We start from the raw sequence: 15,726 nt of genomic DNA, 5'->3' as shown, positions 1-15,726 counted from the left end.
ATACCAAACATACGATGAGCTGTCATCATCTTAGCTAAGGAGTCCCAATGCCACACATTCTGTCTTTGTTAGAAGTTCTTTTATTTCTGGTAAATTGATGGCGGCTTATGCAGTATTCAACAAAGCATATGGTTATAGAAACACTCAAAGACTCTGGAAAACATTCATCCATCCTATTTATTCCCTGTTTGAGGCACTGATGCACACTGGTACATTTTAGTGATCATTCTTTTCTCCCAGGGAGCTCCTTTTAAAATTCTGCTGAGCCCGACAAATGGATGGTTCTGCTTGCTCTCCTCTATATTTGCCGATACACTCTTCGTGTTACCCTGGCTCTCTCTTTTGGTTAGGAATGTTCTCTACTAGACTCCTGCTTTAATAGGAAGAGACCCTCATGGCAGCCCTCTGTATCACAAAAAGACGTCAAGAAGGCAAATGGTACAAATATGTGGTGCCTTTATTAACAAAAGGGGAAACTAAAACTGCAACTAAACAAAGGCAGAAAATAATTCAGTCCTTTAAGACATACCTGACGATGTGCTGGTAGACCACCCTTTACAGGTGCAAATCTCCACCCATTCTGTGGGGTGGCTCGCCCACTTGCCTCATTAAAGCACCCCCGTTTGTCTCTTTATCTGTCACTCTCTCCATCCTCATGCTCAATTCACTACTTGAGTGTTCTCGTCGGTCTCCGTCCCACTCCAAAGTCTTCAGGCTGTTCTTTTTCTTTTTTTATAGATATCGTGTCACGCATGTGTGCCTGGGAGACAGCTTAAGAGCTCTGGTGATGGTGATTACCCGCCGTACCAGGGCTTGGCACAGGGGTATTATGCCTTCCGTCCTCCTCAGTCTGCACAATGGAAGACCGAGAGCCACTCCAGTGCTGACGTCACATCCGTTGTCCGCCCTCTTGGACCTGCTGCTTCCTGCCAAGTGACTATGTAACCCGAGAATCCGCCATCATGTTCTCAGTTCTGTTCTGAACTTACATCTGGAAAGACTTCTCTGCAAATTATTACGTTTTTGCCTTTGTTTTACATTATATGGGGTCACCAAGGTGGTGCCCCAACTCTTTTACTTTGTTGTGTCCCCTTTTCACAATTGTTATTATTACTGACTGATGCCCTGGGCCATCTTAACAATATTATAGGCCCCCGGGCAAAGCAATGCACTGGTGCCCTTACCTACACAACCACTCAGCAAGTCATACATAGATTAACATGGGGCCCCCGGGCAAGACGTTAAGATGGCCCTGCTGATGCCTTATTCAAGGCAAATTGCAACTTTTCCGATACAATCGGTTACATTTTTTTGTTTTTTCATGTTGGAGCTCAGGCAGGTGAAGTCATTTGCTCAGGGTCACAACCTTAGGGTATGAAGTTCAACACCTTAGCCAATACACCACACTGTCTGCCTATTGGGTATTTCAGGGGTTATTTTTTGTTTCAGTTGTGTATTTTTCTATTAAATCAAAGCTTACTCTATTCTTTTTTATATTTATGGATGATTCCGGTTGCTATTACATTTTAGCTCCCTGCTTATCTTCCCCTTTTCATTGTTTCTGCTATAAGCAGGTGAACGGCTCTTAAAGTTGTACTTTCACCCAGGCCACATTTGGCACAGGACTTAGCCTTCATCTGTGCAACCCTGTGCTACGATTTTGCCCTTTGCATCCTCGTGACAGCTGTGCACCCCTTCACACGGGTCAATCGAACCGCCCACAAAATGTCTAGGGGGCTGTTTTTGAAAGCTACAAGGTGCAGCTTCATTGCAGGCAAAAGAGCAGACATTGCATTAGCACTTCTAGACGATGGCCCCCATTCCTTATTTGCCTCTTTAATATAATTTCCCCTAATGAAGCTCAGAAGAGCACATTTACAGCAGTAGTACCCAGAAGCATGGGTCCAGTTTGAATGGAAACCAGCAAGGGAGATCAGAATGGACAAATCTGCGCATGATTAAGTTTACAAGTTTACAGAAAGGCTGTGTGTCCACTTGGCTACGAAAAGGTTTAGAAGCAGGCAGGCTCAGATTATGGCGGCCTCAGGACACTTTAGGAATGCCTCAGCGCAGGGCAGTATGATTAGTGATGAGCAGTCATTAGTGTTGATCAGCAAAAGTGTTTTCATGTTGAATATGCTGTGTTTGCTGGTGGCTATGTTTGCTCAATGGAAATTCGTCGGGCAGCCAGCTTAGACAAACTTTTATTTTTCCCCAGTGGCGTGTGATTTTTTTTGCAAGGAGTTGGACGTCGCTGGAAAGGGATGTGTGGCACTGAAGATATCTTTACAAAAGGATGAAGATCCAAGTCTTTAGAGTCCCGGTGCTCCCTGTTCTGCTATATGGTTGAGAGACATGGACGCTATGCAGTGACCTGAGATGAAGACTGGACTCCTTTGGCAGTCCTTGGGAACCTCTGGTTTGACTTTGTGTTACTCACGGAGTCCCGAATGAGGCACATTACCTGCATTATGAGGGAGTGTCAGTTACGGGACTACAGCCAAGTGGCTTGACTCCCTGAGGCTGGTCTGGCTCACAGGATCCTCATTGTTGAGGACCCAAGTGGCTATACCAGGCCAAGGGGATGCCCACGTAACACCTGGCTGCGGCAGATACAGGGTCACTTCCAGGGGGAGGGACTGGACCGCGTGTCTACCTTTGCCAAACAGGATCCCGAGCTGTTTCGTCATGTTGTGGGTGCGGCAGCACACTGTACCAGTGCATGCTCCCCAACCTGAACTGTAGCAGCCAATACTGGATGGGACAGCCCTGTGAGTAAATAACGCTAATCCAAGCAGTGGACTAAATATTAGTGAAAAAGTTGTGAATATCTTTAAACACAAAACACACACACATAAGGAAAATGGAAATGTGTTGATGTATTCGTATCTGAAGGGTGTGTATGGACCAGTAAGTGTCCTGTGTGTAATACGTGAGCCTACCTTGCTAATAATATTACCCAGAGTGCTGTGCAGTTGACGCAAACCAGAAGGTATGAAGGATCCGCTTGATTTAGTGTTGCACCTGCTTGGTAGCAGTGGCAGTGGATGTGCAAAAGCATCAGGTATAAAAAAAAACAAACGATACTTTTTAGTTTTGAGAGAGATGAGAACCTGCTATCTAATGTGTCGGGGGCAAACCTTAGTGAATTTGTGCTTCCTTGTCTGCAGTCTACAAGAAATTTTACTGTTCTGGTATTTAATTCTATTATTTTTTTTTCTGGAAGGCATGGTGGTGCAGTGGATTTCACTGCTGCTTCTCAGCTCAGGTCACATCTAAGACCACAACAATTGGTCCTGCATAGCTGTCAGTGACACTTAAAAGCACACTGCACTCTTACAATCCACTCAAAACTAATTCAGTTCCTCCTTCCCAGTTGACTTCAATACATCTCACTAAGCTTGTCAAAGTTAATTTCCACAATTTCGCTGAACTCAAGGTGAAGTGAATTCAGTGGGATTCATCATTACTAAAATGAGCTGAATGTGCAGTGAAACAAGCAAAATCTGCACCATTGGCTTCTATTTCCACCTGATCTGCAAACTTTTTCTCCATACATGCAGAAGCAGGTCAGTTTATTATGGTGAAGAGTGCGGCTCTTGAGCAAACACCTGCAAACACTTCACCACTGCTAAAATCCATTGGCCTAGGTATGTGGCTGCCAGCGATTGGCTTACGGAGATGGGGAGACTGAGCACAGATGATGCCATGGCCCATGGTGTTATCTCTGCACCTAAATCAGCGGTGCCAGGCAGGCGTTGTGATGATGCTGCGTGGAGCCTCACTGAAGAGGCCGTGGAACTTCAGGGTGAAGCTGGAGGGAAGACAAGGAAAGAGAGAGCTGTGTCGGTTATGGAATAACCCATAGGGTGTGATATTCCTTACTTTCCAATCCCAAAAAACTTGGAAAAACTCACATAGTTTCTCTTTAGTGAGTTCACAATTGTGGAATCACACAAGAAGCAAACTTTAGCACATTTTCATACACAGGATGTAGCGCAAAGTGCTTTTAAAACCCCCTGAGAAGCTCCTGTAACCCACTGTTATTGGCACGTCTACCTTGCACTAGTCTTAAGGAGGGCATTGCTTAACCACAGAGAGCTGCCATCTCTTAGGGATGCCTACGTAACATTGGCACCCTTCTGTATTTCTGACTTGGAATGTGTAGAACATTGAAGGACACCAACAATAGTTTGCTCAACATTCTGATTACGTAGGGGGCACTTGGACGATGTTGTGTCACCCATTTGACTCCATGTATTCCATTAATTAATCAAGTTTTACCAAATACAAACCAGTCTTATGGATCAGTATTCCTTTGATCCAGTTTTAGATGTATTTGTTTTTTATGTGTCACCCAGGCTGCACTTGGGTCTTCATGTAGATTGGATATCAGCTCTCTGATGACTTTATTTTAATGTCCATATATTTGTTGTTAGGACAAGCAGTGGTTGTTATGGGTGTGTCCTCAGAGGTCATGACCTGGATTTTGCAAAACAACGGAATAGAAGAACTTCTAGGGTAATCTTTCTTCGTGCTTCATTCTTACGTGTATCAGCCTTTTGCTTTCGTCCTTGGCTTGGTGTCTTGCTCTCCGTTTATGGCCTTGATGCACGGTTTTCTTTGATTTCGCAGTTTTGAAAGGATTCTGCTTTTGTGCCATTCTCCTGGTTACTGCAAAGATAACAAAAATGAGATATCTGATGACACCTTCAAGCCAGACTTTTAAACTTTAGCCAGTCACCATGCCAAAGAAAACGTTTTTGTAACAATGCAGACAAAAGTTGAACACAGAAGAAAAAGACAATTATTGACTAAAGTCAAGTGTGGAAATGGAAGAGTTAAGGACATGATAGCTGGGGGGTGGGGGGAACTCAGTGGTGCCCCCCCTTCCCTTAACATGCAAAGCATGTGTTTATTTTGTTTAATGGTTAATGCATAGCTGAATTGACCAGTCAAAGAAGGGAGAGCCATGTAAGCTAATGGAGACATGTGGGTGAGAGCCCATCAGATTTGGTCAGGGCCTTAATTTAAAGAATCACTTTGGGGGGCAGGCAGGGGGCGCCTAAAAGAGCAGGTACAAGGAGCCCACTTAGCTGGAGATGCACACCTCCTGTGCCATTTTCATACCTTAATGGATATGCTGCATTCCTCTTTCTACACACGGAGCAAAAAAATCCTGGGAAATTGACCTATCCAAAAACTACAGTCTCATATTTTACCAAGAGGTGCTTAAAAGCAAATTGTTAAATACATATTTGGTGTCTGCATTTAACCAGATGTATGTAAATCACTCCACCCATCCATCTATTTTTTACACCAGCTTGATCATTTCAGAATAAAGTCTGGCCCTTCTTGGACCCTCCACCCCAGGCTGTTCTTTTGGTGGTCAGTTTGCCCATGGTTGATGTACTATGCCAGCTGTATAACAGTCATATAACGGGAGTGCAAAACAAACTAATTGAAGGAGGCTGTTTGGAGCTTACTGCTCTATTATCATGAATGCTATTGTTGCCTTCCCAAGCCGCCAGCCCCACACAACTCCCTGTTTTATTTATATGAGTCTTGATAAATCTCAATAGAGATACGTAAGGGAGGAGCCAGTGGAATTCAGCACATAAAAGGAGGGGCTGGGGCGGAGCCTATTAATGATAAACCAATTACAGGGCAGCCACAGCCCACATAGGTTTCAATCCCACCTATCCAGCTAACCTGACATGTTTGCTTTTGGGTGTATGGGAGAGATAGATAGACAACCTGGAGAAAAACCACATGCAAGCATTGGGAGAACATAAAAAGTCCACACTGAAAGAGACTGGACTGAGATTTGAAGCCTGTCTCCAGAAGTTGTGAGGCAACTGCCAAACTTTACTTGTTGAATCAGTTAAGTTATTCAACACAGTGCAGAGTACAGTGAAAAGACATTCTTGCAAGTACTAATCAACATTCAGCCATATCCTGTCACCGTATAGCGCCTTACATAGTACTCACAATCTTCTCCCCTGAACAAGTTTACTGTACTCACTGGGAAATTACAACAAGTGAGCAAATAAAATGAACTAATCTCCTTCACAAAAAAAGGAAGGCAATCTTACTTTAATTGATGAACCCCATGTACCCAACGGCACTTTATTTGGTCTTTTTAATTATGAAGGACAGAGCAGATGGAGTCTTTTTTGCCAGACATGATGCATGGCTTACATTTCCCACCTCCGGTTCATGGGTTGGGGGACACCTTTATTTTTACTGTCAGTATTCACACATTAGGTCAGTATTTTGACTAGCTGTCTGTGAGCGTATCTTGCAGAGGGGTAATTACACTCCATTGTCCCTCTCTGACTGAGGCCAGGTGTCCATTAGCCTGCAAAACTTCCATTCTCCGCTCACCCTTTAATGACATGTAATTAGTCTGTTTCTCGATCCAGAGCCACATTTACTTTTCAACGGGCAGCCAGCAGCATGTTATTGTTTCCTTTCTGTCATTAAAAAATATCATAAAAAGGGATCATGAAGAGAAACGAGGCATTTTTGAAACTTAACTTTGGAGGACACGGGCAGTTTGAAGGGTCATGTGCTTGGTGCTTAAATAAATGAATGCCCCTGAATATGTGACTTAAAAATTAAACTGTAAGTTAAATCAAAAGAATTCAAGTGAAAATTGATGGGTTTCTCATATTTGACTTATCCATACATTACTTGCATCTGATTTGTCTTGTTCAGAATTATAAAAAGGTAGTGCCTAATGTTGGAGCAAAGGACATAAAGTGGCTGGCATCACAGGACACGCTTCAAAGCCTGGCCAGTTTAGGGCTGACATTCAACCGGATAAATAGAACTGTATTTTGTCCCCAGGGGAAAATTGATAAATAAATTTATATATAATATATATACACTTGTGGTGGGCGGGTGCCCTGCCTGGGGTTTGTTTCCTGCCTTACGCCCTGTGTTGGCTGGGATTGGCTCCAGCAGACCCCCGTGACTCTGTAGTAGGATATAGTGGGTTGGATAATGGATGGATGGATGGATATATACACTATGGTTTAAACACACACCAGAATGACTGAAAAGGAAGAAATTTTAAAGGAAAGAAAAGGGAAAGAGAAAGAGTGAGGTGCTATACAGACATATTGCTGTTAGTAAATAATATAATTAAAGAGCCCCCGTTGTGTTTCTTGACACACTTGTACTGAATAATTAATTGGCACAAAGTCCTCAGTGTTAGGGTGTCAGAGAGAGGATGTGCAGCTCTGTTCATAATGGCGCTAAGTTTTGTTTTAATTCTCTCTTTTGCTAAGACCTCCAGGGAGTTGTATGTCCCATAACTGAGCTTGCCCTTTTAATTATCTTGTTGATTCGGTGGGCCTCTCTTGAAGTGATGTTACCAGCCCAGCACATTACAGTGTAGAAAATTGCACTGACTATTACAGAATTGTAGAAGATGTGAAGGATATCACTTCCAACCTTAAAGGACTGCAGTCTACTAAGGAGGAAGAGCCTGTTCTGCCCTTTCTTCTATAGTTCCTCTGTGCTCCAAGACCAGTCCAACCTGTGATTAAAGGGGACCCCCAAGATAGTGACCAGATAGAGAGACTCTTTTGTGTAGTGAAAGTCCATAACCAGTTCCTTGGTTTTGCTGATGTTAAGATGCAGACAAATCTCTTTGCACCAAGAAACAAACTTCTCCACCTGACTTCTGTACTCCATCTCACCCTCATTATCAATACAACCCACAAGTGCAGAATCCTCTGAGGAGTTCTGCAAGTGATGTGACCTGGTGTTATACTTAAAGTCTGAAGTGTACAGAGTGAAGAGATAAGGAGATATGACTGTTTCTTGTGGTGCTGCAGCTCATACAGACCTTCATGTTCACAAACTCTGGTCTGCCTGACAGACTGTCTATTATCCAGGACACTGTCGGCTCATCCTCCAGCATATTTCTGAGCTTTCCCCTTAACAGGGATGGCTGGATTGTATTGAAGGCACTGGAGAAATCAAAAAGCACAATCCTCACAGTGCTGCCAGTTTTATCCATGTGAGATGTAAATTTTGTGGAGTCTAGGGGCAGACAGCAACTAATTGAAAATGTCACTGGACGCAGACAACATGCACATGTCATGCAGATGGTAGGAACTGATCAGATCCATGACTACTGTATGAGCTGGCAGTGCAACCTGAGGTGCCACTGTGCTACTCTACAAAGTATCCCAACTGAAAATAAAAAATGTACCAGCATCTCTATTCTACAAAAATAAGTGACAGTATGCATGGCATCTCCTTGGCATGGCTAGCTGTAATTAATACTAAACATTTTCCTTTGAGCTGGCCAACCACCCCAAACCCTGAATTGACCCAACTCCTGTAATGTACTCCTGTAACGTGACCTTCAGCTGTGCTCTGTCTCAAGAGCTTTCTTGAGCGGCCATAGTTTCAATACCGACTGAAACAATATGAAATCCGAAGAATAGGAAATAATCATCATCATCATTGAAGCAAAGAAGATCAAGCTGCTGGAAAATAAACAGTGCACAGCCAACACTATTGTAGCCTTGACCGTCAAACTGTGGACAATAGTACAACATGGTATGGCTGAATAGCCCTGGGATCAAGAGAGAAACTGAAAGCCTGTTCATTGCAGCTCAGGACCAGGCACCTAACACCAGGTACCACTAGCAGAACATTTTGAAGAAGCAGGATAAGAGCAAGTGCAGAATGTGCCTTAAAACCAAGGAGATGGTCAGCCATATCATCACTGGATTTACAATGCTGGCTCCTACTGGATACATAAAATGTCACAACGATGTTGCCAGCTACCTGCATTGGTCCATCTGTGGTGCACTAGGAGGTAAAAATCCCTGAAAATTGGTACCAGCACATGTCAGAGGCTGTTGTCAACATTAGAGACACTGCCATTACTAGGTGCAGTTTGATTGTACCATTTCAGCTAAACATCCTGATATAATGGTCCATCACAGGAAGGAGAAGCAATGCATGCTAATCAACGAAGCAGTCCCAGATGACAACAACATCTTATCTAAAGAAGCTGAAAAACAAAGCAAGTATAAAGATCTGAAGATCGAGATCAGTAGGATATGTGAGCACCAAGACCAGAGTTGTGTCTGAGGTGGGCGGGGCTGTAGGTGCCATCAAGAAAGGGTCAGAAAAGAATCTCCAGGAGCTGCCAATACACCATACAGCTCAAGGAGTACGGACGTTTGCGCAGATGGTAACCACTCACATTCTTCGTAAGGTGCTGGGTTGAATCTTAGGTCTCTGGTCAGGACATGGACACTACAGCAGCCATGGCAAATTGCGGTGATAAACAAATTATTATTATTATTATTATTATTATTATTATTATTATTATTATTACATGCTTCTGAACTCTGAATGGGGTCAGGGTGGTATGTGTTGTCAGGGTGTTAATTCTGCTAAAATGCTCTGTACAATTTTGTTTAATTTAATATATTGGAAAAACTCAATAACTAACTAATCACAAAAATAATAACAAAAGCAATAATAATAATAATAAGCTTTCAGCAAAATTTGCCTTAAAAATAAAATTAATTTGCAATTAAATAATTAATTTTCAAGCCTGTTTGCTTAAATGGAATCCTCCTTGTAGCTCAGACCTGCAGCCCTTTTCTAGAGTTTCTTGAGCATCATTTTTTGTAACAAGGACACCGGGGCTGCACACAGTATGCCAGATGCGCCGTCACATGTGTGTTTTAACATTAACTATAACCTCCATTGATATGAACTTGATGCATCACAGGTATTGTGGCAGTGTGGACTGGATGGAAGAATTCCATATAATAAGTTTATTTCTTTTTGAGTTTCAGAGATTGAAAGGAAGGTCCCTTTTTGGGCTAAGGCAGTAGAGTTATCACAAAGAAAATTGACAGTCAATATACAGTACAAGACGTTAAATCCTTTGCCAAGTACGAGGGTCAAAATAAGAATGCAGAAACAAAGCATATCAAAACCTCTTCTCTGAATATGAGAATTCAAAGCATAGACTTTACTTAAAAAATGTTATGTTTTGACACTTGCTACAGCATCTTTTCTATAAGGGCTGACATTTCATGGCTCATATGTCATTATGTGCCTAGTAACTAAGCAGTATCACGCTGGCAAGAACCATAAAATGGTGGCACACCTGAAAACAACTGTACAAAATGGCCGCTCAATGACTGTTGCTAAATCAATTCTAATGAAAGGTATTACCTATCAAAATCAAGCTGAAATGCTATAACAGAATTCATCATGTGCTCTTCAACCCTGATGTATTGCTATCATGCGTATGTTAAAGGGATTGTGAGAAAAAACATTACCGACAGACAAAGCATTGGTCAAGACCATAAAGTAGCAACAAAGACACCAGAGCCGAATATGTTAAACAGAAAAACAGTCAAAAAGATGTGAATGAAAGGACTGAAACCAGAGGAGAAAGAAACACGAAGTTCACAAACTTTAGTTTGTTGTTGATCATCCGCAATCTCAAATGGAGACTGGACATTAGAGATGACCTTTTGTCCCATATCTAAAGGGACATCACATGCCACAGATATCCAGTTCATTCTTAAGACTACAGTTCAGCAAACAAAAGTGGCATCAGAAATGACACAAATTATTAAAAAAAATCTTAAATACAAACAACAAATAGAAATGAATCTTCTTTTTTAGAATCTCTATATGTCAAAACCCAAAATTAGCTAAAAAAAAGCAGTAAGGGAAAACAAAGAATTAAATCAAGTAGCATCATACAGCACCTGGGTACTTTAAAAACCTGTGGTGCCCGGCGGGCATCCATGCCCGGCCGGGACACCCAGGAGGAGTGGAGGAGGGCTTGTGCCTCCTCCAGGACACGAGGGGGCGTCCTCCCTGGTTGTATTGGAGGCCATGGGTACAGAGCTTGGAAGCTCTACCCTGTAGGGGCCCGTGGCCACCGCCAGGGGGTGCCCTGATGCCTTGGGGACCCTGGACCCCAGTGCTTCCGCCACACCAGGAAGTCTTGGGGGGAAGAGAAGAGGGGACACCCGGAGTGCTTCCGGGTACACAGCCGACACTTCCGCCACACTGGGGAGTATCTGTCGAAGATTTCCGGGGAGCACCTGGAGCACATCCGGGTGTGGATAAAAGAGTCGGGAGGAAGGAAGATGATGTCGGGAGGATGGCAAGGAGGCGGCCTGAAGAGAGAGAAGGCATTGTTGTGTGGCCAGGACTTTGGGGTTTGTGAGCACAATATGGACAATGTAAATAGTGAAAATAAACGTGTGTTGGGTGACATGAACATGTCTGCCTGTCTGTGTCCGAGCCAGTCTCCACAAACCTGTCACATTAGCCACCTTAATCTCTTCATAAGTTCTTTTCCCAAGTTGCATTTTAAAGTTTCACACTCTGCATTAGTAATTATGTTTGATGTGTTTACTTCCTCTATGTAAAAACATGTTTGCTTTAAATTAAACTTCCTTATATTTTCCCAATTCTTTCTAATATTTTGCTCTGAATAGGCTCATCCTTGTTAAAATGGTCTAAATAAAGAGTCCAGACAAAGGATGATCCTAAAACTGAGTCATGTTTTGGTTTAGCTAATAGCAAAGAGGACCTTTCTTTGGACTTTGGATAGTGGAACTCCAGCCCCATGAGCCGGAGTTGGTGGGTGAGCCACAAGTGATTGAGTATTCCAGGTAGCAGCCATGTTTGTCTCAGTTTGAAGAGGTTTGGTGGAGCCACCATGCGAGTTCAAGAACCACCAAGATGAAGAGAAGAGGTTAGGTGGGAAGTGTGTCACAATGAATTGTCTTCACATATGAAATGTCAGTTCAGTGGGACACCAACCAGAGTGGAATGCACCATGTGGAAAGCAGAAAAACATTGATGTGACATAGAAGGGTTCACCAAAACATACAGGGACCAGACTCCTCAATTAAAGATTGGCCGCTGAAGTTTACCCAATGATGCAAACATGCTGTGTAGATGGAATTAGTGTTGGTGAAACAGAGGGTCACAACAGGAACATTTTGGCCATTGTTTGCCATGATACACCTACAAACTGGTTATTCTCCTTAAGGACACCTGGAGGATCTTGACTTGGGAAGTAAACCTGATCTGAATCCAAGCAGTGGCTTGTTATTGAATTTCTATGCTCATCATAGACTGTTGTTTAGCAAACACTAAGATGGCCACAAGTGTGTCTAAAGCCACTAAGGGCCAAAGATGTGGAGTTCACCTAGCAGTTTTAAAATCTAATCAGAGACAAAATGTTATTGACATGTGTTTAGAAAGAGAGGTCAGTTGGTGGTGTGAGAGGTCAGGATTTCCTAGCAATATTTGGGATGAGTGCAACACACTTCAATAGACGAGTCAAAGAGAAACTCATTCAAGATCCTAGTGGTGTAGGTGATTGCGTGGTGACTGCATGAGTCTAAAAGCAGTTGTTGTGTCATTAACTTTGGGATTTTTTTGTTATAAATGGATGGTAGAAGAAGGTGAAATCACCAAGGTGGTTAAAAATATCCACATTGGCAAAGTTGTGAAGATGCTGGAGATTTAAAACTGTTGAGATGCCATGATTAATGTGCCTCTTTAGAGTTCCATGGAAGGCAATTTGGATTTTCTCACTGAACTGGTGGTCCTCATTCTCAAAAATGTAAGGTGAGCAATAGGGATTTATCTTTGATCTGGGACAGTGGACCAGCTCTTTATGTTTGAAAATATATGTGACTGTGGGAATGTCTTTGTCCTTCAGAAAATTTAGCACCATGTTAACTAGGGAACTCAGACACTTTAAGAGCACTATGGTTGTAATAGCTTGGCATTTGACCCCTGGATTTTCAGAGTGTGAACTGGTTCAGCTTTAGTGTTCAGGCGAATTCATGAACAGGTAAAGGGCACCTTCAAGGATTTGACATTTCTCCTCTTCAGTTTATAATTTTTATGGAAGTCACCGCTTAGGCTTAGTGTTTGTCTGATTAGGAGACATTGTCCATTTGCAAGGAAGATCCTTTTCGCCTAACTGGAGCAGTCTTCAAGCGAGTGTGAAATCCCTGTGAAATTCTGAAAAATGTCCCAAAAACATTAACTTGCTGCTTCCAGATGAGAGGCAGGGAGCAACTTCAAGTGGAGAATTGCCATTGTGAGGGTCTCTTATACATGCATGAGGGAAGAGGAGAACAGATGAGTTCAGTAGCCAAACATCTCAGTTTAGGAGGCACCCTATGCCCTCATTCTAATATGTGGTTTTTTGAATTAGCCAAAATAGGTCACAAGTACAAGTAATTGCAATACAACAGGATTATGGGTCTCACTCCCCTCAACATGGTAGGATGCTCACCAACCTTTTTTAATTTTTTTTTTGTAAACCTTAAGTGTATTTGAAAGGATTTTGTTGCTGTTTGTTATAATATTTCTTGAGCTTTCCCCTTGGAGCAAAATATCTATCTATCTATCTATCTATCTATCTATCTATCTATCTATCTATCTATCTATCTATCTATCTATCTATCTATCTATCTATCTATCTATCTATCTATCTGTCTATCTGTCTGTCTGTCTGTCTGTCTGTCTGTCTGTCTGTCTGTCTGACTGACTGACTGACTGACTGACTGACTGACTGACTGACTGACTGACTGACCCTGGAGGACTTTAGCTTAGAGCCACCCACTGCTCCTCCAGAGTGATACCTGGTGATATCACGAGGCACTTTGGTAACAGACCAACATGGAGGACTCCAGAACTCAGTGAAGACTGTTTTCCTGGATGGAGGACTCTGGTGAGCCCTGAAGGGCTTATTAGCCCTTCTGACCCTCACTGGGATAAACAGTACAGAAAATGAGGTGAGACAAAGCCCAGTTCAGTTCTAAAAGTATCTGTTGGATATGCCATGGCAGGACTGTAGAAAATCCATTAGAGAGCAGACATCCAGTATCCATCCTGAATGATATTACCTCTGCAACCTTTAGCTACTCAACCCTAACCCGGCTGTAGTTCTAATAAGGAACACACCATTGAACAGCCGTAATAAATAGTGCAAAACAATTAAATGGAATTAAAATGCGAAAGAGGGTGACGGAGGAAATGATCGCAAGCAAATGATTGGAAGCGCCTGAGTGTCCTTCACAAGGACGAAGGCTTGTTTTTGAAGCTTGAGTCACCAGTGGGAATCGGTGCCTGCAGTAACAGGCAGGAGTGCAGGAAGCGTAATGTCGTATTCGCGCAAATGCTCCTTTGTCCCACTGTGCACGGAAAAGGTCTCATCATAATATCTGCTGAAGGCAGCGCTCTCATTTTCATTGCTCTTCAAAGCCTTTGTGGTAGGAATGAGTCTCTGAATTGGGAATCTAGAGCAATACAATATGGACATATTAGGATTTTGGTGCCATATGTATAACATATGAACCCCGTGGACCCTGAATTGAACAAACTAGAATTAAAGCCGACTGGATAAAAATAAATTATGAACCAATTAGGAATCTGGGACAGCAAATAAAATATGAGGATGGAGTGGTGGCACCAAGCTTAGCACTACAGACACACAGCTCCAGAGTCCTGGGTTTAATTCCCAAACTAAGCACTCTCAGTCTGGAATTTGCATGTTCTCTCCTTGTCTTTTTTAGGGTACTGCAGGTTAGGTTTATTGATGACACTGTGCCATGTGAGTGACTAGTACTCCACCCAGGGCTTGTTCCTGCTCTGCACCCGGTGCTGCCAAAACAGGCCTTGACCCCATGATCCTGAATTGGATTAAACAAGGTCCATAATGGATTAACTAAGAAGTTAGAAATTTGGAAGAACATCTAAAACAATAATCAGTTCTGATATTCACTTAGAGGAATGACGCCCCAGTACCGTGACACCTGAACTAGTGGACTTTGGGTTGTAGGGCACCCTTCTCGGCCACTGTACCACAGCAGTTCCCCTTTAACTAAACTGGTTGAGAAGGCTGTTCTACAATGCCAAGGCCCGAGTTCAAATCTTGCAGATACCACCCCAGGGAGGAGGAGGAACTAAGAGGGGGCAGCACCCTGAGCAAATTCCTGAGCAGACCCCTGTGAAAAATACCTGAGGTTTACAGAAGTGTGGCTTTGCCCATTTCTAGAAACATGGGGATCTTTTTTCATATCATCACAGGTCTGCCAACAGATGTGTTGATTTTACTCCATGTGGCTTTCAGTCTTTGGGGAGGCTTGCCAGGCTTTAAAAAGCAAGCGACTAGAGAAGGAGTCATGTGTCATTATGGCCTGAACTAAGGGTCTCTGTTAACTGATCAAAATGTTGAGACAGTTCATTGTGGCAGTCGTGTGTCCCTGTGGAAACATTGTAAAGATTTTATTTGTGCGACAGTGGGCATGTCACCACAATGATATTTAGATATTCTGCTTTATCTCATTTGCTCCCTAATCTCTCCTATTCAGGTCAGCAGCTATTACTACATTTACACATAAGATTTTGCCTGTTCGTCTTTTTCCTTTTTCATCCCTCAAGGTGATTATCAGATTAGATACAATGGACTCTGAATTTTCGCGTATAGATATGAATCACCCTGACATTTTCCAAACTGTGTTCAAGATAAACGTATTATTTTTTAATCTGACGTTTTGGGCTGCATGGGCTGAGGAAGCAGCCATTGTGAGTTGCAGATTTCTGAGCTGAGGCCTTAATGTCTGCTGGTTATACTATGGGCCTTCCTCACAGGCATTTTCCTGTGTGTTCTCAAGTGCGACTTTC

The sequence above is a fragment of the Erpetoichthys calabaricus genome, chromosome 3 (genome assembly GCF_900747795.2).
Source record: "Erpetoichthys calabaricus chromosome 3, fErpCal1.3, whole genome shotgun sequence".
NCBI classification, from domain to species: Eukaryota; Metazoa; Chordata; class Cladistia; order Polypteriformes; family Polypteridae; genus Erpetoichthys; species Erpetoichthys calabaricus.
This window is presented reverse-complemented; position numbering follows the sequence as displayed.